This window comes from Manis pentadactyla, chromosome 7 (assembly GCF_030020395.1).
Source record: "Manis pentadactyla isolate mManPen7 chromosome 7, mManPen7.hap1, whole genome shotgun sequence".
Lineage (NCBI taxonomy): Eukaryota > Metazoa > Chordata > Mammalia > Pholidota > Manidae > Manis > Manis pentadactyla.
In genome coordinates this window covers 68,934,941-68,962,283 of record NC_080025.1, presented here as the reverse complement: position 1 = coordinate 68,962,283, position 27,343 = coordinate 68,934,941, and positions in this window count along the sequence as shown.

The following is a 27,343-nucleotide window of genomic DNA, read 5'->3' as shown; positions in this document are numbered from 1 at the left end:
GGGAATAGGGACTCTCTATTATTGACTTTGAAAAATTTCTTAACTTTGGAATTTCCTTATTGAAATAGATAAATATTTTTAAAAATTAAACTATGTATTTTTCATTGTTTAGTAAACCATACCTCCCTCCCCATTCCTAGAAGTCCTTTCAGCCTTGAGATTAGGAAAGAGTTTATCACCTAAGGGGTCAAGTAGTATCAACTACCTAGAACAAAAAAGTCACTGAACAGATTTCAGTTGCAGAGAAAAGTTCTGAAAATCAGGCATTGCCAAGTGTTGTATTTATTTCAAAACCTCTCCTTTTTATGTTAAAAGCAAGTTTAGCTAACATAAAATAAATTCTAAACGTAAATCTTGGATAGAGAGAACTCAGGATATATACAATAGGAGGAAGTAATCAAGTAACAGAAAATATATGAGGGAATCTCTTCCTAATGGCAAAGAGGGAACTGAAAAAAGTAATTTACTTTAAAATGTATATATATCTATATACAGATATATAGATATATAATTTTCATAGCATGATCAGCCAATTTTGACCTAATTAACACACCTGTAATTTAACCACTCAAAACTACAGACACATGTTCTTTGCAACTGCACATGGAAAATAGACCAAAAATAATTATGTACTGGGCTTTATAACAAGTCTATTGGCCTATTAGAGCTGCCATAACAAAATACCACAGACTGGACAGTTTATAAAGAATAGGAACTTATTTCTCACAATTCTGGATGCTTTAAGTCCAAGATCAAGATGCCAGCATGGTCAAATGAGGGCTCTCTTCCAGACTTATTGTATCCCCACATGACAAGGGGGTAAGCAAGTTCTCTGGAACATCTTCATAAAGGTACTAATCTCATTCATAAGGGCTCCACCCTCATGACCTAAGTCCCTCTCAAAGGCCTCACTCCTAATACCATCACATCTGGCATTAGGATTTCAACAGAGGAATATGTGGGGACACAAACATTCAAACCATAACAAAGTCTCAAAAAATTTCATAAAACTGAAATCATGTAGAATATGATTTATAAAAAATAAAAGTAACTAGGGAATCCTCATGTATTTAGAAATTAAGATATCAAATTCAAAATAACCCATGCAAAAGGACAAATCATAATGCAGATGAAATATTTTGAACTGAATGAAAGTGAGAATACAAACAAATCTTCTAGGATGCAACAAAAATCAGAGGATTTATAATATAAATGTATACTTTTTAATAAAAGAAATGCTGAAAATCATTGATCTAAGCATCTATTTATCAAGAAGTTAGCAAAAGAATAAAAAGACTAACAGAAAAAGTATAGAAGGAAACAATACAAGAATCTTTTTTTTTAATTTTTTTTTTTTGAGAGGGAATCTCTCATATTTATTGATCAAATGGTTGTTAACAGTTAACAACAATAAAATTCTGTACAGGGGACTCAATGCACAATCATTAATCGACCCCAAGCCTAATTCTAATCAGTCTCTGATCTTCTGAAGCACAACGAACAAGTTCTTGCATGGTGAACAAATTCTTACATAGTGAATAAGTTCTTACATGGTGAACAGTACAAGGGCAGTCATCACAGACACTTTCGGTTTTGATCACGCATTATGAACTATAAACAATCAGGTCAAATATGAATATTTGTTTGATTTTTATACTTGATTTATATGTGAATCCCACATTTCTCCCTTATTACTATTATTATTATTTTTAATAAAATGTTGAAGTGGTAGGTAGATGCAAGATAAAGGTAGAAAACATAGTTTAGTGCTGTAAGAAGACAAATGTAGATGATCAGGTGTGTGCCTATAGGCTAAGTATTAATCCAGGCTAGACACGGGCAACAAAACATCCACAGATGCAGATGATTTCTCTCAAAACGGGGGGGGGGGGGGTAGTGAGGTTCTAAGCCTCACCTCTGTTGATCCCCAATTTCTCACCTGATGGCCCCCCTGTGACTGTGCCTGTCTTAGGTTGTTCCTCCCTTGAGGAATCTTACCCGTCTCTGGCTAACCAGTCATCTTCCAGGGCCATACAGGGAAATGTAAAGTTGGTAAGTGAGAGAGAAGCCTTATTGTTTGGAAAGGTTGGCTTTTTACTTCTTTGCATATTTATGCCCTGTGGGTTTTATGCCCAACATTTGTCTTGAGGTATCTTTACCACTTGGAAGAATTATGATACTCGGTAAATTCGATATGAGGCACGAATTATATTTAAGGGTTATAATTAGGAAGGAAGAAGAAAAGCTCTAGAAGTAGCAGGCGGAAGAAAACATGGGAAGATTGGTTATTTCTTTGACATATCTTCTTGTAGAGTAACTTCAGCATGTATAGGTTTTAAACTACTAATTAAATTGCGCACCCACATTAACATAATAGGAATACAGTTACATAACCAAAGCAGACCTACAATTACCAGCCATCTCCAGTGAAACCAAGAAAACCAGTTAGGCACCCTAAGCATTTGTGAAAACTTATCTATGATATGGTGGATATTGTCCAACTGAATTTGAATAGTTTGAGAAAAATCAGACCTCCAATAAGTTCTTCACAATGGTATAAAGGGCATATCAAAGTGTGGGCAAAGGGTCTGTTTGTGTTTATACAGAGGATCAAAGCCCAATTTGGCTACCCAGAAAACGAACTAAGGTATGATATGAAGAAGAAGTTCCAACAGCAACATACTCTGGAAGAGTCATTCCAGAAGATGATCATCAAAAAACGTCAACAAAGATCCTGGCGCTGTTGCAGTTGTAGCTGCATTCATCCCACTGGTTCCTGAAATTGCCATCTATGATATAGAAAAGAATCTATAGTAAAGTGGACCAACAAAACCAAAATTTAGTTCCACAAAATCACTAATAAAACTTATAAAACAATAATCAAGTAAAAAAGAACGCTTAGATAGCCAATATCAGGAATGGAAAGGGGACCTTTGCCATATTCTACGGACATTAAACAGAGTAAGAAGATATCAAGTACAATTTAATTACCAAGAACAAAGAAAAACATACATGAATTAGACTAATATCTAGAGAAGATAACTTCCAATCTGATATAATAAGAAACAGGAAATCTGAACAGGTCTCTTTACTAATAATTAATTGAATCTCAAATCAAAATATTTTCAAGCATAGAAATTTTCTGGCCCAGATGACTTAAGCTGAGAATTATACCAAACTCTTAAAAAAGAAATAATACAATAACTTCCAAATTATTCCAGAAAGGTGGAAAAGAGCAAATACTACATAGTTTTTATGCCTACAGTAGCTTTGATTCCAAAACTTGACAAGTTCTTTAGGAGTAAAAAAAATCTCACTTTTGGTCATATATGTAAAAATCCTAAATAAAACATTCCCAAACCAAATTCAGCAGTGTACTAAAAAGGTAATAAATAGCACCAAGTTAGATATACACTGAGAACACAACATGGTTTCAGAATCAATCCATGTAACTCACCACATTAATAGATATGTTCTCAATATTCCTGTTCACTGACCTTGGACCATCCTCTACTCATCTCTGCCTTGATGTGTGCCCTGGTATGTCTGGTCAATGCTTCAATTGCTGCCTGTTTGTCTGGTCAATGGAAGACGATGGCAGAAGATAGTAGAAAAGTGGTATTCAGATACTTATTCTTGCAATTCTCCCCCATTACATTGTCCATTTGCACTGATGCATTTTGCAACTAACTTTTGTCTATCACCATACAGTGAGGGCAAGATACCCTTATAAAGAAAGGGAAATCATCAGTAATCAAAAGGAAATGGAAGACTTCCTTTTGTTGAGTGGGATATTTATAAAATAAAAGACAACCATTTGTTTTGCTTTGTTTACTCAGAAGATCAACTGAAAAATATTCAAACCCTGTGTTTTATGTTACCCTTCCTCTACTGTCATTCACTCTTGTTAAGTTGTTCATTACACTTAAGTGCTGAACTAGCAAGAATTTTGCAACATGGTCTAATGTGGGATGATACATTTCCAAAATAATATCTGGTCTAGAGGGAATTTATGAAGCAGTAGCTAATTTGACTGGGAGGAAAATGGGAGACATGCACTCCAATTCCCTCTTCCCAGAATCACTGCCTTTGTCAATTTATTAACAGAAATCTTGGCTTAGATGTATAAAGTCACTGTTTATATTTTGAACAGCTTACAATGTATTTGTGCTTCTACTGCATAGGACAACAAAATTAAGCATATTTATCAAAACCACTTTGTCCTGTATTTCTTTTTTCAACTTTACAATTCATTCTAGTATTCTTTATGGTTTGTTGCTAACATACGATTATCTTCTTATCTCAGCTGGAAAACAATAAAAAAGGAACATCTTTCAGCATAATGCTTCAGTATTAGGCTGATGAACTGTGGATGATGTGGAATAGAAAAGAGAAACAGCTGTTTAACTACTTTCAGTTTCTGATGTGTAATTTGTCATGTTCTAAGTAAAGAATCCAGAGAATTACAGTATCATGACAGGGTCACTAAAAGTTTTAAGCCTGTTTTTTCTAAATAAAATGAGAATGCCAGGAAGGGAGCTCAATGGCCCAAGCTTTATACTTGAAACTGGAAAGCTGTCTTCAGATACCTGAAATACCTTATTCTAAGCTATCAAAAATAAATAAACAAATAAATAATACAATGGCAGATAACATCTAAGGCTAATTACACTTTCTTTCCATGAAGTAGATTTTTATGTTAAAAAATCTAGAGGGGTTGGGACTAGAGAGTGTTGGAGTCAAGAAAAAAAAAACAGATAAACACACAACCTGAAAAATCAAATGAAAGATTTTCACATATGCAATTGAGTCACCTCTCAGACAGAGGGCCTGTGAGCAAATGGATTATCTTGCATTTAACTGGATAGACAACCACCACCTTCTTCACAATGTTTCCTTGTTTTATAAATACATAATTAGCATTTTAACTTTTAATGAAGATATTACATAATCAAATCTATAGGATTTTGGAAAATTAACTTTAGGTCTTAGTTTCCACATCTGTAAAATAAACATGCTGAGCATGTTGGTAGTGATAGAGCAGAGTCCAGACCAGCTATGTGAAGGTGGGTTAGAGTTGGCATAGCAAATCGATTTTATTATGGCAAAAATTTCCAAATTTTTTTATAGAGAGAACACTCATTGAGACATGAGTGCAGATTTAGGTAAGAATGCAAAATCAACTACCCAATCAATATAATAAAACTCAGAAAGTTCTAATATGTGCCATATTCACTCTATCTCTTCTATTATAGTATTTATCTCTTTGACCTATTTCCAGTATTCCAGAGGTCATCATTTATGGAAAAAATATGGAATACAAGCACTTGAATCAACCACATGCTACCATGATAGCTAAACAAAATTGGTTTTGTATAAAATAATTTATGTATGGAAAATCCTAGCAAATATAATCACTGTAGATGAGGATCATGGATATTGTGTCCATGATCCTTTTAAATAAATAGGCTATGTGAAAATAACTATTTTCTATCTGAATTCAAACTCCCCCAGTTGAACAAGTGATGCAGTCTAGCTCTGTTTACCGTATCACTTTATATAATTTTCTGTGTAGCTGTCACTTTATATACTGTAATTTGTTTACTTTTCAGTTTGACCCACCCAGGGGATAACTTCTCAGAACCATGTTTTCCTTTTCCATTGTCTCTCTGGTCCCCAGTAGCCATTAAATTACTCTATTCAAGCATATGAAAGGGATTGAAGGAGAAAATTTTTTGTATATGTTCACCTGTTTGGTAAAGTCTGCAAACTTTGCTTCTAAGTTTGGAACTGTTTGAAATAAAAACCCTAACAGTCTATTTTAGAAATGTTCTCTATGTGAAAGTTACTCTGAAAGGCAAATGCCACAAATAAAATAGTTAATATTGGTTCCTTTAATCATGAAAAGGAGATGATTTCACCATCAGGTGGAGAATTATGTAATTCTTGTTTGGTGAAAACTCTACAGCGATGTATGATTTAGTCCAAATATAATAAATCATATTGGAAAAATTATTTGTTAGCAAATATGCAGTTCCTTGAGAAAAGCACCTGAAATAGTATTGGCTTTACACTGAAAAAAGGTAACTCCTCTAATTTTCTTTAGATAAACAATAGAAAAGTGAGGATGTCATTACTCATAGCTCAAAACAATAGGTGTCTTCATTCAGAATAGATGTAATAAGTAAAGTATATTATAAATCACTTTTTATAAACTTTGAGTAATCTGATTTTGATAAGGTCTAAAAAAATATTAGTCATTAAAATAGGACTTTTTCCAACATCATAAGTTTGTCAAATCAAGCACTAAATCTTTTCAATTATAAGAGGATTAAGGAACCTGGAAGTAATAACAAATGAGGAGTCCTCAGTGAATTTTAACTAAATTAACCTTCATTATGACAGAAACTTCTGACATTTTCTCCAGCTACTGGATTTCCTCAGTACTGTCAACTTGAAAGTCTAAAGGGAATCAGAATCTGAAAAAAACAAATACTGTTGTTCTACAAAAATTCTATACTAAATTATCAATAGGATAAAGAATGTAAATAGAACAAAACCTTATAATAACCATACTTGATTAAGAATGAATTGACCAGAGGACAGTGGAAAAAGATGGCAGAGTAGGAAGGCAAGGAAGGCAAGACAGAAATCTCCCACATACACACACCAAGGAAACAACTATGGCAACCACAACTAAACCTGAAAAAGACCTGAAGACTGTAGAACAGACCACCTATACCTGGTAAAGAAAGGAATTCCACACAGAGAAGGGCAAAGCCCTTGGGTCAAGCTGGACTCAGCCCCACCCCGATCCCAGCCCACAGCCAGGAGTTAGAGGAACAGAGCTGGGAGGGAACAGGCACTCAGGAACTCTGCCCACTTGACGCTAGAGATGTGCTCTGGGAACACAATTCCACATTGCACTGGATTCCTGTGATTAGTGGGGCTACATACAAAAGACAGAACACTCTGGAAGGTGGAGACTTCAGCCTCTAGAGAAGGATGGGCAACTCTGGCAGTACTGCTGAGACCCAAAACAAAGGTAGCAGTTTGAAAGATTTGCCAACAATAGGAAGGGTGCAGAGGGACGAGGATTGAATGGAGTACTCTCTGCAGGAGAAAGGACAGGTGGAAAACACTTTCCCAGCACTCCCTCAGCCCAACAGGTTGAGCACTCTTGGGATCCCCAGACACTGAATTCCTCTAGCTGGTACTTCCCTGCATACCACTGGCATGCCTGCCCTCTCAGCCCAGCAGCAAGAAACTTTGCTGCCTGGAAGGCAGAGGGAGGCTTCCCACCTTTCTCAGCCCTCTCTCAGTCTAGTTAGAAAGGCACCAGCAGAAGCTAGTACCAAGCATTCCTTTCTCCTTGAGGGCAGTCAGCCAAGTCCAGGGCCACAAATCTAATGACTGCCAGGACATGCCCACACAACTTGACCTATGCCCCCTCTCTGACACCACACAACTCACACTGCTGCCCATCTGACTCAGAGCCACACAACCAGAACCCAAGATCACCCTGTTAACACAACAACTACACCATTGCTGTAGGACAGGCAGAGGGCAGTCCTACCCTCAACAATCCAAGCAGAAGCCACTTCTCTGATCACAAAGAGCCAGCTGAGGCAAACTGCCAGCCACTGCACTTAGACCACTGCCATGAGAAAGGCAGCCCTGCCCACTGCCCACCAGTAGCAACTGGGACTCCACCACAAAAGAGAACCAGGCATCAGAAATTAAGGAGTCTTGAGCTTCTAGATACCACAGGATGCCATCTTCAGAAAGACATTACTGTCTAGACTATAAAGAGTAGCAGACTACCTAATACAAAGGAAGAAACACAGAAGCCCTAACAAAATGAGGAGGCATAGGAATATGTTCCAAACAAAAATACAGGATAAGGACAGCAGAAAGAGGGCTGAATGAAATGGGGATCATCAATCTTCTTGATAAAGATTTCAAAGTAGCAGCATAAATATGCTCACTGATCTGCAGAAAAATATTGAAGATAGCAGGGAGGACTTCAACAAAGAAATACAAGAGCTGAAAAAGAGACATCAGAGCTGAAGAACACAGTAACTGAAGTGAAATATACGTAGAGGGAATGGATAATAGATTGTGTCAAGTAGAGGAGACAAAGAGAAAGAAATTAGAGAACAGGAACATAATGAAGCTCAGGAAGAGAGAAAAAAGAATCCCTAGGAATGAAAGAATGATGAGAGCTGTGTGACCAATCTAAACAAAATAATAGCACAATAGGTGTACCAGGAGAAGAGACAAAGGGATAGAAAGTCTCTTTGAGGAAATAATTATTGAAAACTTCTGCAATCTTGAGAAGGAAATAGACACTCAGCTCATGGAAATGCAGAAAGTCCTTAATGAAAGGAACACTAGGAAGACAACAAGGCATACAATAATTAAAATGACAAAGATTAAGGATAAGGAGAGAGTACTGAATGCAGCCAGAAGAAGAAAAAAGATTGCTTATAAGGGAAATCAGATCAAGCTATCAGCATACTTATCAACAGAAACTTTACAGGACAGAAGGGAATGGCATGAACTATTTACTATATTGAAACAAAAGTACCTTCAAGCAAGAATCCTCTACCCAACAAGATTATCAATAGGATTTGAAGGAGCAATTAAACACTTCATGGATAAATTAAGGCTGAAGAAATTTATAACCAATAAACTGACATTACAGAATATGTTAAAGGGACTGCTGGAGATGGAAATGTTCCTAAATCTAAAGTTTTCAAAAGTAAAAATAAACCCAGATAAAGGCAGCAGAGCAATTATTTACCAAACAAGTATAAAAAAAAAATTCAGAACCAAAGTAGTAAAACCAGCTATAAACAAAATCAGTCAAGAAATACACAAAAAAATGTAGATTATGACATCTAATACATAAAATGTGTAAGTGGAGAAGGAAGCAAAAAAGAGAAGTAATTTTATATTGTGTTTGAAACAGAGGAATCATCAACTTAATATAGACTGTTATATAGTTAGGAAGCTATCTTGAACATTATGATAATCACAACCTAAAGCCTATGAGAGAGACACAAAAAATTTAAAATGAGAAATCAAACACAACACTAAAGAAAACCATCCAATATCAAGAGAAGAGTATAAGAGAGGAAAAAAGGAACACAGAGTAACTATAAAACAACCAGAAAACACTTAATAAGATGACAATAAGTACATAAATATCAATAATTACCTTAAATATAAATGGACTGAATACACTAATCAAAAGACATAGGGTGGCAGAATGGATAAAGAAACAACCGATGCATATGCTGTCTCCAAGAGACTCATTTCAGACTCAAAGACATACACTAAAAGTGAAGGGTTGGAAAAGATTTATCATGCAAATAATAAGGAGAAAAAAGCAGGAGTAACAGTACTTATATCATAAAAAATAGACTTCAAAACAAAGAAAGTAACAAGAGACAAGAAGAACATTGCTTAATGATAAAGTGGTAAGTCCAACAAGAGGGTATAACCATTATAAATATCAATGCACCCAACATGCACATCTAAATACGTGAAACAAATACTAACATAATTAAAGGGGGAAATCAATTGCACCTCATTCATTTTAGGAGACTTTAACACATCACTCACATCAATAGATCAGACAGAAAATAAACAAGGAAACAGAGGCCCTGAACAATACATTAGACCAGATGGACTTAAAAAGTTATCTACAGACTATTCCAACCAAAAGCAGCAGGATACATATTTTTTCTCAAGTGTACATGTAACATTGTCCAGGATAGATCATGTACTAGGCCACAGAGTTTCAATACATTAAAAATTTTTTAATTGTATTAAGCAGTTTCTAAGACAAACAATGATATAAAAAAATAAATTACACAAAGAAAATAGAACAGCCTATAAACACATGGAGGCTAAACAGAATGCTTCTAAAACAGAAATCAAGCAATACATGGAGACAACTGAAAACAAAAATTCAACAGTTGAAAATCTGTGGGGGTGCCACAAAAGCAGTTCTAAAAGGGAAATACAAAGCAATACAAGCCTACCTCAAGAAACAAGAAAAATCCCAGATAAAAAGTCTAAATTCACAATTAAAGAAACTAGAAAAAGAATAAATGAAACCCACCATTAGTAGAAGGAGAAACATAATAAAAATCATAGAAGAAATATATAAAATAAAAAAGAACAGAACAATAGAAAAAAATTGATGAAACCAAGAGCTGGTTTTTAGAGAAGATAACAAAATAGTCAAACCTCTAGCCACTTGAAAGGAAGAGAGCGACACACAGCAGCAATTCACCGGAGAATTCCTCTTTATTAGGGAAAGGTGCTGGGTTATATAGGAAGGGGCAGGGGCTGATTGAGGTGTCACTTCTGTGGGGCTGGTGGCTATTGGCTAGGTGCAGGGATTAGGGGGGCGAGGGGTGATTGGGTTTCAGGTGGCGCCGGCGGGAACTGAGGACCCAGAAGAGAAGCAGGAAGTTTGCCATCTTATGAGTGGGGGCCCTTCATTCCCCCCTTTCTCCTCTATGGGGTTGTGGACATTGCTTTCTCTCTGACTGCTTCCTGCTGAACAGAGGCAGAGAAGGGAGTGAGGGCTTGAGAACTGGGAGGAAAGGGTTGATAGGACTCCCCACAGTAAGGACGAGTAGATGTGGACTTCTTCAGGTTGGAAATCAATGAAGGTTCCCTGTAACCATAGGTCGAGGACTTGTCAATTCCAATGGTGCCAAGAGGATACGGGTGCCAGAAGCCAGGCATCTGCGGCCATTGTTTCCAGGAACAGTTTCCAGCGGAGAGAGGGGTCCATCGCAGTGTGTGGTGAGGAGGTTATGTGGTGGTGAGGGATCTTCTGTGGCTAAAAGCTGGTAGTTCCTGAGTAAAGGCTGGTTGAAAGTTTGATTAGAGATTTTGCCGACTTGGGATTTGATAAACTTTATTATGCAAGGCAAGAAGAGACAGGCGAGGAGAATGATTATTATAGGGCCTGCAATGGGCCAAAGCCAGGTAACGAAGGGGTTTGTTAGTATTGAAGAGAATGGGTTGGAATTGGAAGCAGAGTGGAGGCTGGAGGCAAGGTCGGTGAGTTTGGTAATGTCAGTTTCTACAATGCCGGATTTGTTGATGTAATAGCAGCACTCTTCCCGAAGGAAGACGCAGGTGCCGCCCTTTTCAGCTGTAAGCAGATCTAAGGCCCACCGGTTTTGAAGGGTGACCTTAGCTAGTGAAGTGACCTGTCTTTGGAGAGAGGCCAGGGAATCGGCAGTGGATGTCAGGGCTCCCTCAAGTTTGGCATTGAGATCTCTAATTGCTCATAGAGAGTGACCCAAGGCCCCTCCCGAAAACCCTGCCCCATGGCTGAGGTGGTCAAAGAGATACCGACCATGATGGGAAGGAAAGCAGCCCTTTTTGTGCACGAAGGCAAGGGAGGTTGGAGCTCAAGAAATTCTGCCATGCTGTAAAGTGTAAACTGTGGGATTAGGGTGACGAGAATGCAGAGTATATTGGAGTTGGGAGGCAGTGAGTTGAAAAGACTGCCATTACACCAAAAGAAGTGTCCTGGTTGTGTAAAAGTTTTAGAGTCGGGGGTGGGGGTGTAGATAGAGAGGCAGTGAAGTGCGCTGGAGGGGGGTGGAGTTAGGCCTACACAGTGGTGGATGGAGAGATTATCTGCGTATTCTGGTTCCCATATGGGTATGTCTGCTGGGGGGGGGGGAGGGGTTGTCCTTCTGCATGGAAGGAGTAGTTGGAAATACTAAGGGGCACGGCGGCCAGCAGTGGGCGCTGTAGTGATGCACACAAGAAACAAATGGCGGTGTTGAGGGTGTGGTTGAGAAAGATGGTGGTGTCTTGAATGAGCTGTAACCAAGAGTAGGAGTGGGGGTAAGAAGATGAAGAGGCGCCGTCAAGAGTTTGGACAATGACTTTTTCGGAATGTCCGATGTCTGATGCAACTTGAGAGATCTGGGAATGAGAGAGAACATACTCTCAAGAGATATGAAGGGTACCATGGGGGGTCGAGGACCCCCCATAGTAAACTGAGGCTGTGACTCCAGTGGCCCATCGAGAGTTCCAGGGATCTGGGATTGATAAGGAGAATGAGCTGTTGGGATATTTTATGAAATGGTTGGAGGAGTAATACTGTGGGTACCGGGAGTTACCAATGTAGTGAATGGCACAAGACCTGTAGGGACATCCCCGTAGGTGTCTGGCCATCGCCTGCAATAGGCTTGTTTTTGGTCATAGAGGAAGCAGAGGTAGGGAGAATAAAGGTAGCTGCTAGTGAACACTTCGGTGGAGGGAGGAAAGTGGAGGTATAAAGGCTCGGAGCAGCCTTTCAAGGGCAGTCTGATGTGGCAATGAGGGCAATAATTTTTGTTTGATGCTGTGTGTAAGTTTGTCTGACTTTGAATCGCCATACAAAGGAGGCTGGGGTGGAGGGGAAGACAATAGTAATGAGGAAAAAAGGCAAGAGAGAGCAAGGGAGCAGTAAAGGAGGAAAAAGTCATGATACAGGTATGGATGGCAAAGGGCGTGAATGGGATTTTGGAGGAAAGAGGACAGTAAGGTCAGGAGTCTGGAGGGAGGGAGAGTCTGTAAACTTTTGTAGGTTAAGAGATCCTTTAGGTGATGTGGGGACAGAATGGTAAGGGGTGCCCCGAATGTCAGTTTATGAGCTTCCTTCTGCAAGAGCTGTCCAGTGGTTACTGCCCGTAGGCAGGGGGCCCATCCCCGAACTGTGGGGTCTAATTGCTTGGAAAGATAAGCTACTGGGGCAAAGGATGGGCCATAATATTGGCCTAGGACTCTTAGAGCTTGACTGGACCTCTCATGAATGTATAATGAGAAGGGCTTCGACAAATCAGGAAGATGGAGAGCTGGGGCTTCCACAAGGGCTCGACGGAGCTTAATGAAGGAGTGTCAGGGTGAGGAGGATAATGGTTCTTCAGGGGGGCCCTTGCTGAGGTTGTATAGGGGTCTTGCCAACAGGGAGAAGTTAGGGATCCACGCTCTAAAATACCCAGCCAGGCCTAGAAAGGAAAGGATTTCTGTCTTGGTTTTGGGAACAGACAGGTCAGAGAGGAGCCGTTTTCTGTAAAAAAATCTTGGGAGGAGGGGTCCAGAGGGATAGAAAAAAAAAATGCGTCCTTGAGATCTAGGACTGAGAAGTGGGAGGCCAAGGCAGGGATCTGCGATAAAAGGGTGTATGGTTTTGGAACTAAGGGATGGATAGGGACGACAGCCATGTTGACAAGGCGAAGGTCTTGGACAAGGCTGAAAGATCCATTAGTTTTTTTAACAGCTAATATGGGGGTATTAAATGGGGAGTGAGTGGGTCTGAGGTAATTTTTGTTTAAAAGATCTTGAATGATGGGTTGAAGGCTTATGAGGGCTGAAGTGGTTAGGGGGTATGGGGCCTGACAGATATACTGAGAGGGGTCACGTAATTTGAGAGGCAGGAGGACATAGAGCCACGGAGGGGCTTGTAATGTCCCAAACTTTGGGATTTACAGGGTGTATGAGGGTGGAACTGGAGCTTTCATTGGGTAGAGGGGGGTCATCGGCTATGAGGGCCATTAGAAAGCGAGTACTGGGGGCTGTGGGAGTGGATATAGTTATGGAAACATGGAGGAGAGGAAGGATGTCCCATCTTAGTAAGGGGATGGTACAGTGGGGCATAACCAGGAAGGAGTGGGAGAAAGGTATGGGATTGTCCTGGATTGTGCATAAAAGGGGGGGGTTTAATGGGAAAATCTGTTGACCTCGTACCCCGACTATAGGAGTAATGGCAGGCGTGGTAGGGCCCCAGTATTCTCACAAGACTGAGAAGGTGGCTCCTGTATCTAGGAGGAAGGTGATGGGGCGACCGTCTACTATTAAAGTAACCCTGGGCTCCTGTTTGGTGATGGAAATGGTCGGGTGAGAAGCCCCCGGGCCCCATCAATCTTCTTCTGCCAGCCCCACTACGCCGAGCTTAGGATGGGGGTTGTTCATCCAGCCTCCCCTTCGGGTGGCTGGGCAATCAGACCCCCAGTGGCCCTTTTTGTGGCATCTGGGGCATGGGGTGGTAGGAGATCTAGGGGAGGGGCACGCCCTTGACCAATGTCCTTCTTTTCCGCACTTGAAACAAGCTCCTGGGGGGGGCTTGTTTGTAGAAGGGCGTCCAGGTTGTGGTTTTATCAGCTAGGCCAACATTTGGAAATTGGCCTGATCAGCCTTTTGTTTATGGCGTTCTTTCTCCTCCTCCCGGTTATGGAAGACTTTAAAGGCCACTGTTAGGATCACAGTCTGTGGGGTAGCGGGGCCCTGTTCTAACTTTTTGAGTTTAGCTTTAATGTCGGGGTAGCTGTGAGCTAGGAAGTATGTCATAAGGACATGTCTTCTGTCAGGCGTTTCTGGGTCCAGGCTGGTATACTGTAATAGGGCTTGAGTGAGTCTGTCTAAGAACTTGGAGGTAGTTTCGTCCCTCCTTTGAATTATGTCTTGGAGCTTTTGAAAATTCACTACTTTACAAGCTGCCTCTTTCAGACCTGCTGTTAAGCAGCAGGTGAAGATATCTCAAGAGCGGAGACCCACGGCGGTGGGGGACTGAAGGGTTCTGGCTCAGTCTGTGGGGAGGGGCAGGTGAGGGGGACAAAGGCGGAGGAGGTGAGATGGGGGAGGAGATGGTGGGGGAGGAAGGGGGAAGGGCTGTTGTAGGAGAAGAAGGGGAAGGGAGTGAATGGGAGGCTTCTGCGGGGGTGGAGGTGGTGGAGGAAGGGGGAGGGGCTGTTGTAGGAGAGGAGGGGGAAGGGAGTGAAAGGGAGGCTTTTGCGGGGGAGACGGCTTGCAGGCTAGGAGAACTTGAGGGGTGGCGGGGGGAGGAGGCAGAAAGCTTCGGTATAGGGAATCTCCTTCCATTTTTTCAGGCGCTGGCAGAAGTTAAAGAGATCGCGAGGGATGTTAGGATCAAGAGCTCCCCCTGCCGGCCATTGGTTGTTATTGTCTAGGGGGTATGTCGGCCAATCTTGGGAGCAGTATTTACAGAGAAGTTTTGGTTTTATATCAGGTGTCAGGGAGAGGGTGGCTAGATGCTTGAGCAGGCATTCAAGAGGTGAGCTTCCAGGGAGGGATGAGGAGGCTCCCGTGGCTGAAGGACAGAGAAGGAGACAAACAGGGGAAGACGAACGGAGACCCTCGGACTGGGAGCAGACCGCAAGGAGACAAAGGGCGTCCCCGATGATCCTTGGTGGTCTGCGGAAACTCGTACACGAGTCGGAATTTCTTAGGAAGTGTGGGTCGTCACCCAGGCTTCTCTAAGAAGGCAGAGTGCCGGAGTCCGAGGTACCTAGTACTAGGAATTTTCGGTGGAAGGAACGGAAGGAGAAGGGGGGGGAAAGGGAAAGTTCTCATCCGCAAAGGAGTCACCTCGTTTATGGCTGTTGGAGGGGGGGCCTGAGGGTCCACCGCAGCCATGAAGGCCTAAGGCGGGGAGAGTTCTCTCCTCATCCCCAAGCATCAGGGCCTTGCCGGACGATCATGGTCAATGGTGCTGCGATAGCTCGGGTAAGAGTGGCCCACTCCAGGGGAAAACTTACCCAAAGGCCAGAGAGGAGTGGTGAGTGTGAGGAGCCAGCGCCGGAAAAAGAGGACGAGGGCAAGCTGCTGCTGGTGTCGGGGGGAAGACGGGGCCCAGTTGGGGTGTCCCGTCTCCCGGGTTTCGGCACCAATGAAAGGAAAGGAGCGACACACAGCAGCAATTCACCGGAGAATTCCGCTTTATTAGGGAAAGGTGCTGGGTTATATAGGAAGGGGCATGAGCTGATTGAGGTGTCACTTCTGTGGGGCTGGTGGCTATTGGCTAGGTGCTGGGATTAGGGGGGCGAGGGGTGATTGGGCTTCAGGTGGCGCCAGCGGGAACTGAGGACCTGGAAGAGAAGCAGGAAGTTCACCATCTTATGAGTGGGGGCCCTTCACCACTTATTAAGAAAAAAGTACACAAATAAACAAAATCAGAAATGAAAAAGGAGTAGTCAGAACAGATAACACAGAAATACAAAGAATTTATTAAAGAATTCTATGAAAAATTATATGCCATTAAGTGGGGCAACCTAGAAGAAATGGAAAAATTCCTAGAATCATACAATCTTCCAAGACTGACACAGGAAGAAACAAAAAATCTGAACAGACCAACTACCAGCAATGAAATTGAACTGGTAATCAAAAACTCCAAACAAACAAAATTCTAGGTCTGGCTGGCTTCATAGCTGAATTCTACCAAACATTTAAAGAAGAGCTAATACTCATCCTTCTTAAAGTATTCCAAAAAGTAGGAGAGAAAGGCAAATACTTCCAAACTCATTCTATGAGGCCACCATCATTCTAATAACAAAACAAGAAAAAGACATGACAAAAAAAGAAAATTATAGACCAATATCCCTGATAAACATACATACAAAAATCCTCAACAAAACATTCCAAACTAAATTCAAAAATACATCAAAAACTATTCAACTATGACATCTGTGGTTTCTACTGGTGTCAAAAATCACAGTAACATTAATATTATCATAGCTCGTTGCTTATCTTTATTGAAGGAAGTGTTTTCAAATATAGATTAATGAAAATAAAGTTGCAATTTTTCCTAAAAAACAAACAAACAAAAACCAGAAAGATCATCCATCATGACCAAGTAGGATTTATTCCAGGTATGTAAGGATGGTAAAATATACATCAAGCAATCAATATCATATACCACATTAACAAAAAGGAGGATAAAAATCACATTATCATCTCAAATAGATGCTGAAAAAGCATTTGACAAAATTCAACAACCATTCATGATAAAAACTCTCAACAAAATGGGTATAGAGGGTAACATACCTCAACATCATAAAGGCCATACACAATAAATCCACAGCCAACATCACACTTAATAGCTAAAAGCTAAAAGCTTTTCCTTTAAGATCAGTAACAAGACAAGGATGTCCAATCTCACCACTTTTATTCAACATAATACTGGAGATCCTAGCCATAACAATCAAACAACACAGATACAAAAGGCACCCAGATTCATAATGAGGAAGAGGTTAAACTGTCATTACTTGAAGATGACATGATACAACACATAGAAAACCCTAAAAACTCCACCAAAAAACTATTAGAGTAACTGGATTCAGCAAATATAGGATACAAAATTAATACACAGAAGTCTGTTGTGTTCCTATATACTAACAACAAACTAGCAGAAAGAGAAATCAGGAAAATAATTCCATTTACATCTTCATCAAGAGAATAAAATACCTAGGAATAAACCTAATCAAGGAGGCAAAAGACTTGTACTCTGAAAACTCCTGACAGAAATTAAAGAAGACACAAATAAATTCATGCTCATGGACAGGATGTCAAAATGATCATCCTGCTCAAAGAAATTTGCAGACTCAATGCAATCCCTATCAAAATACCAACAACATTTGTCAATGAACTACACCAAATAATCCTAAAATTCACATGGAACCACTAAAGACCCTGAATAGCCAAAGCCATTCTGAGAAAGAAGAACAAACCTGGAAGGATTATGCTACCTGGCTTCAAGCTATACTATAAACCAACAGTAATCAAAACACTAGGTTCTGGTACAAGAACAGACACATAGACCAATGGAACAGAATAGAGAGCCCTGATCTAAACCCACGCATACATGGTCAATTAATATATGTAAAGGAGCCATGAATATACAATGTAGAAGAAATAGCCTCTTCAATAACTGGTATTGGGAAAACTGGACAGCTACATGCAAGAAAATGAAATTGGATTACTGTCTAACACTATACACAGAAGCAAACTCAAAATGGATCAAAGACCTGAAGTTAAGACATGAAACCATGAAACTCTTAGAAGAAAGCACAGGCAAAATTCTCTTGAACATACGCATGTGCAGTTTCTCCCTGGACACATCTCCTTGGGCAAGGGAAACAAAATAAAAAATGAACAAGTGGGACTCCATCAAACTACAAAGCTTCTGTACAGCAAAGGACACCATCAGCAAAACAAAAAGGCAACCTACAGTATGGGAGAATATATTTGTAAACGATTTATCTGATAAGGGGTTAACATCCAAAATATACAAAGAACTCGTACAACTCAATATCAAGAAAACAAATAACCTGATTAAAAAATGGGCAGAGGACCTGAACAGACATTTCTCCAAAGAAGAAACACAGATGGCCAACAGGCACATCAAAAGATGCTACACATCACTGATTGTCAGTGAAATGAAAATCAAAACCACAATAAGATTATTGCCCCACACCAGTCAAAATGGCCACTATCCGAAAGATGAGATAACAAGTGATGGCTAGGAAGTAGAGAAAAGGAAGCCCACTTACACTGTTAATGGGAATGTTAATTGGTGCAGCCACTGTGGAAAGTAGTACAGAGGTTCTTAAAAAGCTAAAAATAGAAATACTATATGACCCAGTAATTCCACTTGTAGGAATTTACCCAAAGTAAACAAAATCCCTGATTTGAAAAGATATATGCATCCACTATGTTTATTGCCATATTATTTGTAATAGCCAAGATATGGAAGCAACCAAAGTATCCATCAACAGATAAACAGATAAACATACACACAATGGAATATTATTCAGCCATAAAAAAAGAAACCCTGCCATTTGTGACAAGATGGATGGACCTAGAAGATATTACACTAAGTGAAATAAGCCAGGCAGAGAAAGACAAATACCATATGATTTCACTTATCTATAGAATCTAAAAAACAAAACAAAACAAAATGAACAAAATAGCAATAGACTCATAGACACTGAGAAGGGACTGGTGGTTACCATGGAGAAGGGTTTTGTGTGGGTGTGGGAGGTGGGTGAAAGGGATAATGGGGCACAAAAATTCTCAATCATAATAAAAGTTGGTCACCAGGCTGTTATTACAGCATTGAGAATACAGCCAATGATTCTGCATCATCGCCTTATGTTAACAGATAGCAACTACATTAGTGGGGGTGAGGATTTAATAATATGGGAAATTGTTGAACCAGTGTGTTATATTTAAAACCAACATAAGATTGTATATCAATGATACTTCAATTTAAAAATAAGAATGAATTGATAAAGATATCTATTAGTAGTTCAATTTGATAAAATGTTGTGATTTTTCTAGTGTCTAGAATTTCATCTTTTTTCCCGTTTTATAAATCATCACTGAATGATTTCAGTAAGTCACTATATTTAAACTATATACACATGTGAATGACTATCCAAATATCCAACCCAATTACTCCATGGTGATCAATAACTATGAATCACAATACCTTCCTTAATGTTTCCTAGATACACTTGCTCAACACCTCCCAAATTGAACTCAGAATCCTCCTCTCTCTTGAAATCTACTTTCCAGTGTTCACCAGTTCCCTATTTATATCTTTCTCACTGTATCTTAAACTTGAGTGTAAAACATTTGTGCTTATTTTTACTTTATCTCCATGTATATTCAACACTAGAACACTGAGAAAATAATGAATGAACAAATGTCTAGAAACAATCCAATCTTAAACCTCAAATTCATCACGCTTTAACACATTAGTTAACACATAGTATAGCTTCTGACGCATTAGTTTCTTTGAGATTTTTTCGTTTGTCTGTTTTTGTTTCTTAATCACAGTTATCTAAGTCCAGTCATAGTTTACTATAATGGGGTAAACAGTAACAGTGGTGGTATATATATATATATATATCACAGTTCAAGTAGACTAATTTTAGCAGAATCTTTGCCATGCTGAAAACCTGTGTCCTAAAAATCTAAGACTGAAGGGTTAATTGGCATGTAGGGATCAAGACAACGGAAAACAGTACAGGTTCTTCTGCAGCAAGCAACCCAAATGGTAAAAATAAGAACCAGACTCAAAGATAACAAGACATAAATTTAGCATTTAGGAAATTAATTGCAAAGTAAAAGGGAGTGAATTGTAAAGTTCTCCCAGAGAGAAGTATTTTCCTGGACATTAACTCCTTAAGAGATGCCTTCTATGGTAAGAGAAGGATAGGGACAACTTGCTCAGTGGAGAGTTGTTCATGTCTTAACTATTTATCACTATTCTTATCAAGAGAAATTCTTCAAATAGTTTACCCCCACTGAGACATTTTTTAATTTATACAAAATATATTTTACTTATTATGTCCCATGATAGAGCACCGATGACACACAAACAATAAGCTTCTGTCAAAGGAAATGCATACTATTTAAAGGATATGATTTGTGCCACAGAAGCTGACCACTGAAAACTATAAAACACAACTTTTATTTGAGATATGGTTCTATAATATTGTGTTTGTATAGATACATAAACTTTTTTCCTTAGGAAAAAAATAGCATTTCTAAAATTCCTGTGAATGTGAAAGATATTAGATATAGTAAAATCATACTGTTCAGCATTTTTTAATATGTTTAATATTCACTAACTATAGCTGTTACACTTTTCTAAGATGTTATGTTTTCATCACTGATATAAGAACTTTGAATAAAACCAAAACTTTTCAAAGAATATGCAGCCAGTTCCTCATTGTCAACATGCAAATATTATACAAATGTTCCCTGAGGATTTGAAATACTTTATCATTTAAAGTTTTCCTTTCCAAGATTTATATTTAATTTAGATTTAATCACGTTTGGAAATGTTCTCACTTAATTTTGCTCAGGGCATATTTCGGAGTAAATAGATACTTGTTTATACACTTTAAAAAATTAATGTACTTCTTGAACTTGTACTTCTTTCACACATTGCAGCAAATAAAATAAGGTTGGGGCAGGGAAACCATCTTGCATTTGAATCTCAAAGGGTACAAAAAGTCCTGGGAAGCATTCCATGCATTTGGCCTGGGAAAAGGCATTGTAATTTTGAAATGCTATCTCATAAACCATAACTTTCATATTCCATGGGCTGTACATTTAATTTTTTTAAGTATAGAAATAAAACAGTGAGTTTTCTTTTCACTTCCAAAGAATACATAATTGAAATATGCATTTTAGCAGAAAAACAACTTAATTTATAAGCACAATGCAAGAGAGCCACTGGGCCTCTAAAAACAACACTAAGAAGTCAGTTGAGACAGCCAGGGCTGCACTTGTAGAAGAGTTTTTTTGCCTCTTTAAAGGAAAAAGACTATTTAATTTGAAAATTAAATATTGGGGATATTGGGATAATTAGCCTTCATATATCCAAATGAAAAAAAAAAAACAAAAAATGCAACCAATGTATTTACTCAAAGAATATTTTTTAACTAATGTCTATGCTACAATTTTTTTAAACGCATCATATTTTACTTACTATATAAAAATTGAACTATGATTCTTTAACAGAATTCAAAGACAGATGATTACAAAATTACTTTCTACATAAAATCATGAGATAATTTGCCTTGAAAATTGCTATGTAATACCTGCAGATATTACAAAACCACTTAATAAGATCCCCCAAGCAAACTAACAGCCAAGGAAAAGAATCCCCTATCAACTTGCCTCGGGCCTTCCAACGTACCATGTAACTTGAAAGCCTCCAAAATTATAAGGACAAAGAAGAAAAGAAACAAAGATCCACACAGAGAAGCATAAAAATGAGGACCACAGTAATGTCTACCTAATAATAACTAATAGTAACTGACTCAGCTCCAAACTGACCTCCCCAATAAACCATTGTTTTTATTGAAAACCTCTCCAACAGAATTTTGTTCCTTTGAGATAAGGCATTGGTAAAATGCTTTAACAGGTACGATATTAAACCATTAGAACTACAGTTTAAGCTGAAAGAGAGGAATCAAGGATTCTCATAAAAAGAGAAGGGAACTAGGTCTGGTTTGTGTCACATGACAGAGACCAGTTGGCTCCACTGGCCAAAGAGGGATTCTCTAGAATGGCAATCAGGCGGGTCATATACATATTAACTGAAGTCTACTTAGCTGGGTGAGGTATAGAGAAGATCTCTACAGCAATTGATACTCAGGCACATATAGGCTGGTATATAATTACTGTTATCTATACATAAGCAGTAAGACCTCAGTCACCAACCTGGGCTACAAGTTAAGGCTTGCACACTGGGATAAAGTTTTAGGGATGACAGGCAGGATCAAGACTAGGAAATAAGATGCCCTGTTACTAAGCTGGGACTTCAGCTTTAAAACTAAACTTGAGAAAGTGGAGTATCAAGTCACATTTTTAATTTTATACTTTTTAGAGGTAAGTTTAAAGCAGGTCAAGTTTATGATTAGGACAAACATGGTGGTCAAGTATAGTGTAAGAAAGAGATATAATCTGAAACAACATGGATGCTTGTTCCTCAGTTCTAATGTGTTGGAACGCAACTCATCCACTGCAACCAGGGCACCAGGGTTCGTATTTGGTAGTGGATTATTTCTAAATCAACAGATAGCTATACCAGCTACTAGTGTTTCATGGCAACTTAAATAGTCTCTTGAAATCTCTTATCTCCATCTGTAAATACAAAATAGTAAAACCACCTTTTAAGCTTCAGTGAGGACTTTCTGATGGCACTAAACAAGTGTTAGCTTTCAGTTGACTGGAGTGCTAATCAAAATAATTCCTGACTTAAAGCAGGACTATCTGGGAGCTGGAGTAGGATTAAGCTCCAGTTACTGATATGGGACTTACCGATGCATCTATCTAGCTGGGAGAGGCTGAGGAAAGGAAAATCAAGAGACCCCAGAGCTGGCTGATAATTTTATCATTTGTTCCTCTCAATGAAACAATGTACTACTTCCTCTTCAATTGAGAGATAAAATCTGATGTGAATAATGAATGCAGTGTGGTATTAGAGAGCATAGAATACACAACTCCAGAGAATAACAGATAAGTGAGTCAAGAAAGGTTAAAACCGCTAAGTGGGGTTTAAAGAGAGATATGGACTACAACTAAGTCACCTGATTAAAAATATAAAAAGATAGCCCCAATTTCCACTTACAGTCTGGAGGTCTCAGGAGGAAAGATACTGTCTGATAGCTTAAAAAAAAGTTAACTCTGTTAATACTTACTTTTCCCATATGCAAACCATGTTAGTGTACGTATATAGAGAATAAGTGAAGTAGATAGCATACCAAGGACACATTACCTTTGCAAAATTGTTAGGGGCAAAAAAGAAATGTCTGTTCTATAGCTATGAGACTGGGAAATGGAGCTGGGTGGATGTGAAAGTACCTGTCACCTAGGTCATATGACACACACAGGGCCAAATGCTAGGGTGCCATAAGATGCAGTGGCTGAGAGCAAAGAGAGTTTTGGATACCAGATGGTACTAGTGGGACAGTATGAGGAAAGTGTCTGTGTGCAAAGTATGGAAAAAAGCAGGGGCTCTAAAGAAGAGCAAATGGAATGGAGGATTTAAAATTTCAGTTACATACATATCTATGAAATCAGACATTTTAAAAATATTGTTTGATTGTATGAAATTTAATAGTAAAAATATCTGGCATATATCTCTTTTGATTAAGTATACATACTTTGAGCAAAGTTGTCCTATAAATTGGAAAAGGTATATATCATAGTCTTTCTCAAACCACTCTCTTAAAGGTTAATATCAGAATTTCATGTTTTCTCAGCCAAGACATTTGACACCACAGACTTTACTATCCTGCAAAACCAACATTTTACAAGCTCCAACCTTTTCCTAGATGCATTACTCATTGTCTGTCTTGCATTCTCCTGATAAATAGCTTCAGGTCACAATCAGGCATCAGATCAGTTGGGAGATGACTCAAGACCCCAATCAACACAATTTTACAACTTTTCCAGTGACTCTGCCTGGGCTTGCTGAGAGTTCTAAAGGGTCGCTTTTCCTCCTACATGCTTTAAACTGACTTGTGTGTTATCATAACACTATCAGTTTCATGAATTCACGATATGTTTGTTTTAGTGAAGTCCACAACTGTGTAATGCTCTGAAGTATCTCAGAAATATTGCTGAAGACTTCAGTTCTTTCAGGCTCTAAGAATGACATGTACCTTGGCTGAACTTTGAAATACATTCTACGTTTATCACTGTTTTAATGCATCCTTTTATTTTTGTTGGTTTCTCCTACAAGCATGAATTCTCTTTGATCTTCCCATACTTTGTAGCCACACTGAAATTTATAGAGTATGAGCTTCAAGATTTTTTTTCTTATAAAACAGCCTTGACAACTTGGTGCCACAATATTTTTCTTCTACATGAACAAAATATAGCTTATTCCATGTAGATCTGATCCTAGGTTTTTTTGGCCAAATTTTCAAAAAGTTTCTTTAGAACTTCCCAAGTCGTCTACCAAGAATATGATAAAAATACAATTTAAATTTTCTTTATGTATCCTAGAATTTCTGGACCTCCAATATCATGAGATTTACTAGTGAGTGATATTTTTTCTTCACATTGAAATAGTAAAAAAAAAAAAAGTTAAACATGACTGTTTTTCTCCATGCCAACAAATCATCTTCAATTACGTGTAACCCAGCCCACACGCACTTGCACAATACCCCAAAGAGCAACTTATAGTTAGAGGAAAAGGAATTCTTGGACCTCAGATTCCCCCCAACCTGGCAATTTATTTCCTAATCTCAAGGATGATGCCCATGTACTAATTTACCTCTTTCTTTCAATTCCTTCCTACTTTCCTTCATTCCCTAATAAAATGTTTATCTTTTCTGTTTCAGCCTCTAGCCTAAGCATTGGTAATCTAGAAAGTGAAGATCATGAAGCCCCAGATCTGAGAAGTAAAGAGTGTGTCACATGAGAGCACAGGGAGGGAAGTCTTTAGCAGTGCTCCCGGCAGTTTCACTTCACGCTGGCAGCTTCCTGACTGGATCCATTAGCAGTCAGTGCTGGTAGCTCCATCAGTGATGACAGTTGTTTGTGGGATTGTAGGGGTCAGTCTTCTAAGCAGCAGCAGCTTATAATTACTCTGATGCTCCTAAGACTTGCCATGAAAAAGGTTCTCAACAGACTGATCTGAGATAATCTTCTATAGGACAGCCTATGGCAGCATTCCTGCTGACTCTTTAATCAGCAACTAGAGTCTTCATCAGCTTTTTTAAAGAAGAGCTCCCTTAAGCATTGAGTCAATACTCTAACAAAGCATTAAAGAAGCAAATCGCTATGAAACCACATAGTAATGTCTGAACAATTGACCTTAAATTCTCTTCACTATGCTCTTGACTTAAACTGAATCTTCAAAGTTCCAAAGGATTTATGATAACTGTTTTTTCAGCACATACTTGGTGAAGAAAAAAAAAAATGGCAGAGACAGTCACTCATTTCCATGTTCTGGCTGCTAAATCTGATACCCACAACTGAGTCATTCTAAAAACTAAGCCCAGAAGAATTCAAGATCCTTTAGCAATTGTGTGTGGTACACAGAGATTTGGATTGCATAAAGACTTTGGGATTCTATATGGAAGCAAATACTAACCAGACATTTGTTAAAATGAATACATGGCAAAAGCAATGCTCACTGTCTGATATACTTGGAGGTACCTAGGAAAAAAATTGAGGATGAGATAGGAAGGGATAGAATTACAAGAAATATACAACAATCACAGCTACCTTACTATCCACTGTTCTAATCTCTGTGCATAAATTACCTCATTCAATCTTTATACAATCTTAATGAACTCAGTAAAAAATCATTCTGGCTATTTAACAATGATAAACTGAGGCTTGCAATGGACTCATAGTACTAATTATCTGATATATTTGTATATAAGTATACTGGCAATGGCACTATGCTCATTCAGTTAGATATTTGACAGAAGTCTCAAATTTTCTCAATTACTCAAAATTTCTCAAATTTTCTCATTAGTTTCAGGAAAAGACTGAAAATTATTTTCCAAGATACCCTTTGATAACCCATTTTCTTACTCAGTGGTGTTCTAATTATAGAATGTGGTCCACAAGCTTTACTGATCTTGACAAAATAAGTCAGATTGAGAGCAAGTGTTTAGAAATGTTTATGAGAATGTGCCATTGCCCCCACATCTATACCCTTAGATCGTTATCTGGTAATTAATGTTTACTATGTTTTACAAAAGAACCAGTACATAACAGTTTGGAAATTCAAGGGAAAAAAAGAAATAACCAAAAGTACCTGCTTAAAAAGTCATTTGGAGACACAGTCTTAATCTGAGTTACCCACAAAATCTAAACTTCCAATGAGTCTTTGATAACAAGTGCCAACTTAATATCCACCAGACTCACATAAGGGAGATCCTTAGATATTTTCAAGGAGATATTAATATCTACTTTTAACATATTGTAAACTGTAATTTTTTAGTTTCTGAATATGCAACATAAAGAAATTGAATCACATGTTCTTCAGGTTTCTTCTCTTTAGTGTAATGATTCTAACACTTATAGAATTCTAACATAGCGGATAAGGTAAAAGAAAATGTGGTTCCCTCTTAAAATCTGGTTCACTGAAACTCCTGAAAATCTCCTTGGAATTCCTGGAGTTTTGTGTTTGCCTCATTTATAAAATCAATCTCTTTCTTTTACATATGCTATGGATTGGTTTTCATATAAAACATTTCCATGATAACATCAGAATGGGTGTCACATTTCCCATTCACTATGGTATTTCATTTATCTTAGGGAAAATAAGTTGGTAGGCTTTACATGGTGGAATTGTGCATTCACAAGCAAAGTTTAAGATACCTGGTTTTTCTCATTATTTAAGCTTGAAGTTACCTAAAACCCATCAAACACATGCTACCTAACACAAAAACTTAAAGGATATTAATTATGTCTCCATATTTAATTTACTGTTGGAATATAAATTGCTAGAGGACAGGTGCAAGAATAATCAAACAAATATATCCCCTATTATAGAAAGTTCCTGTAAAACTCAGAAGATGACAACTCATGCTTTAGGAGATTAAGATCTCAATTCCTAAATCCTGCACTTTCATAAACTTTATAAACATGTGTCACTATAAGTGGCCAGGAATCACTACACTTGCTACAAAAGTTATTTATTGTTTAATATAAAGCAGTAAACTATTATACCAAAATTAAAGTCAAGATCAATAGCATATTATTCATCTTAAATTAATATGTTGCATTCAAATTTATTTCATTACAATTTGTCACATCTTAACTTAAAACAAAATTTCAGGATTCCCTTTCCCTATAATTATAATGAACTATATACAGTTTTGTATTTTTGCACAGACAATACAAATTTTATTCCATGACTGATACCTACCAAGAACTGCAAGGCTTACTGATTTTATGATTCCTATTCATAGATTATTGCTTCCCCCACTTTGCACCTTCCACCAACACCATCTACATTTCCCTTCGCCCC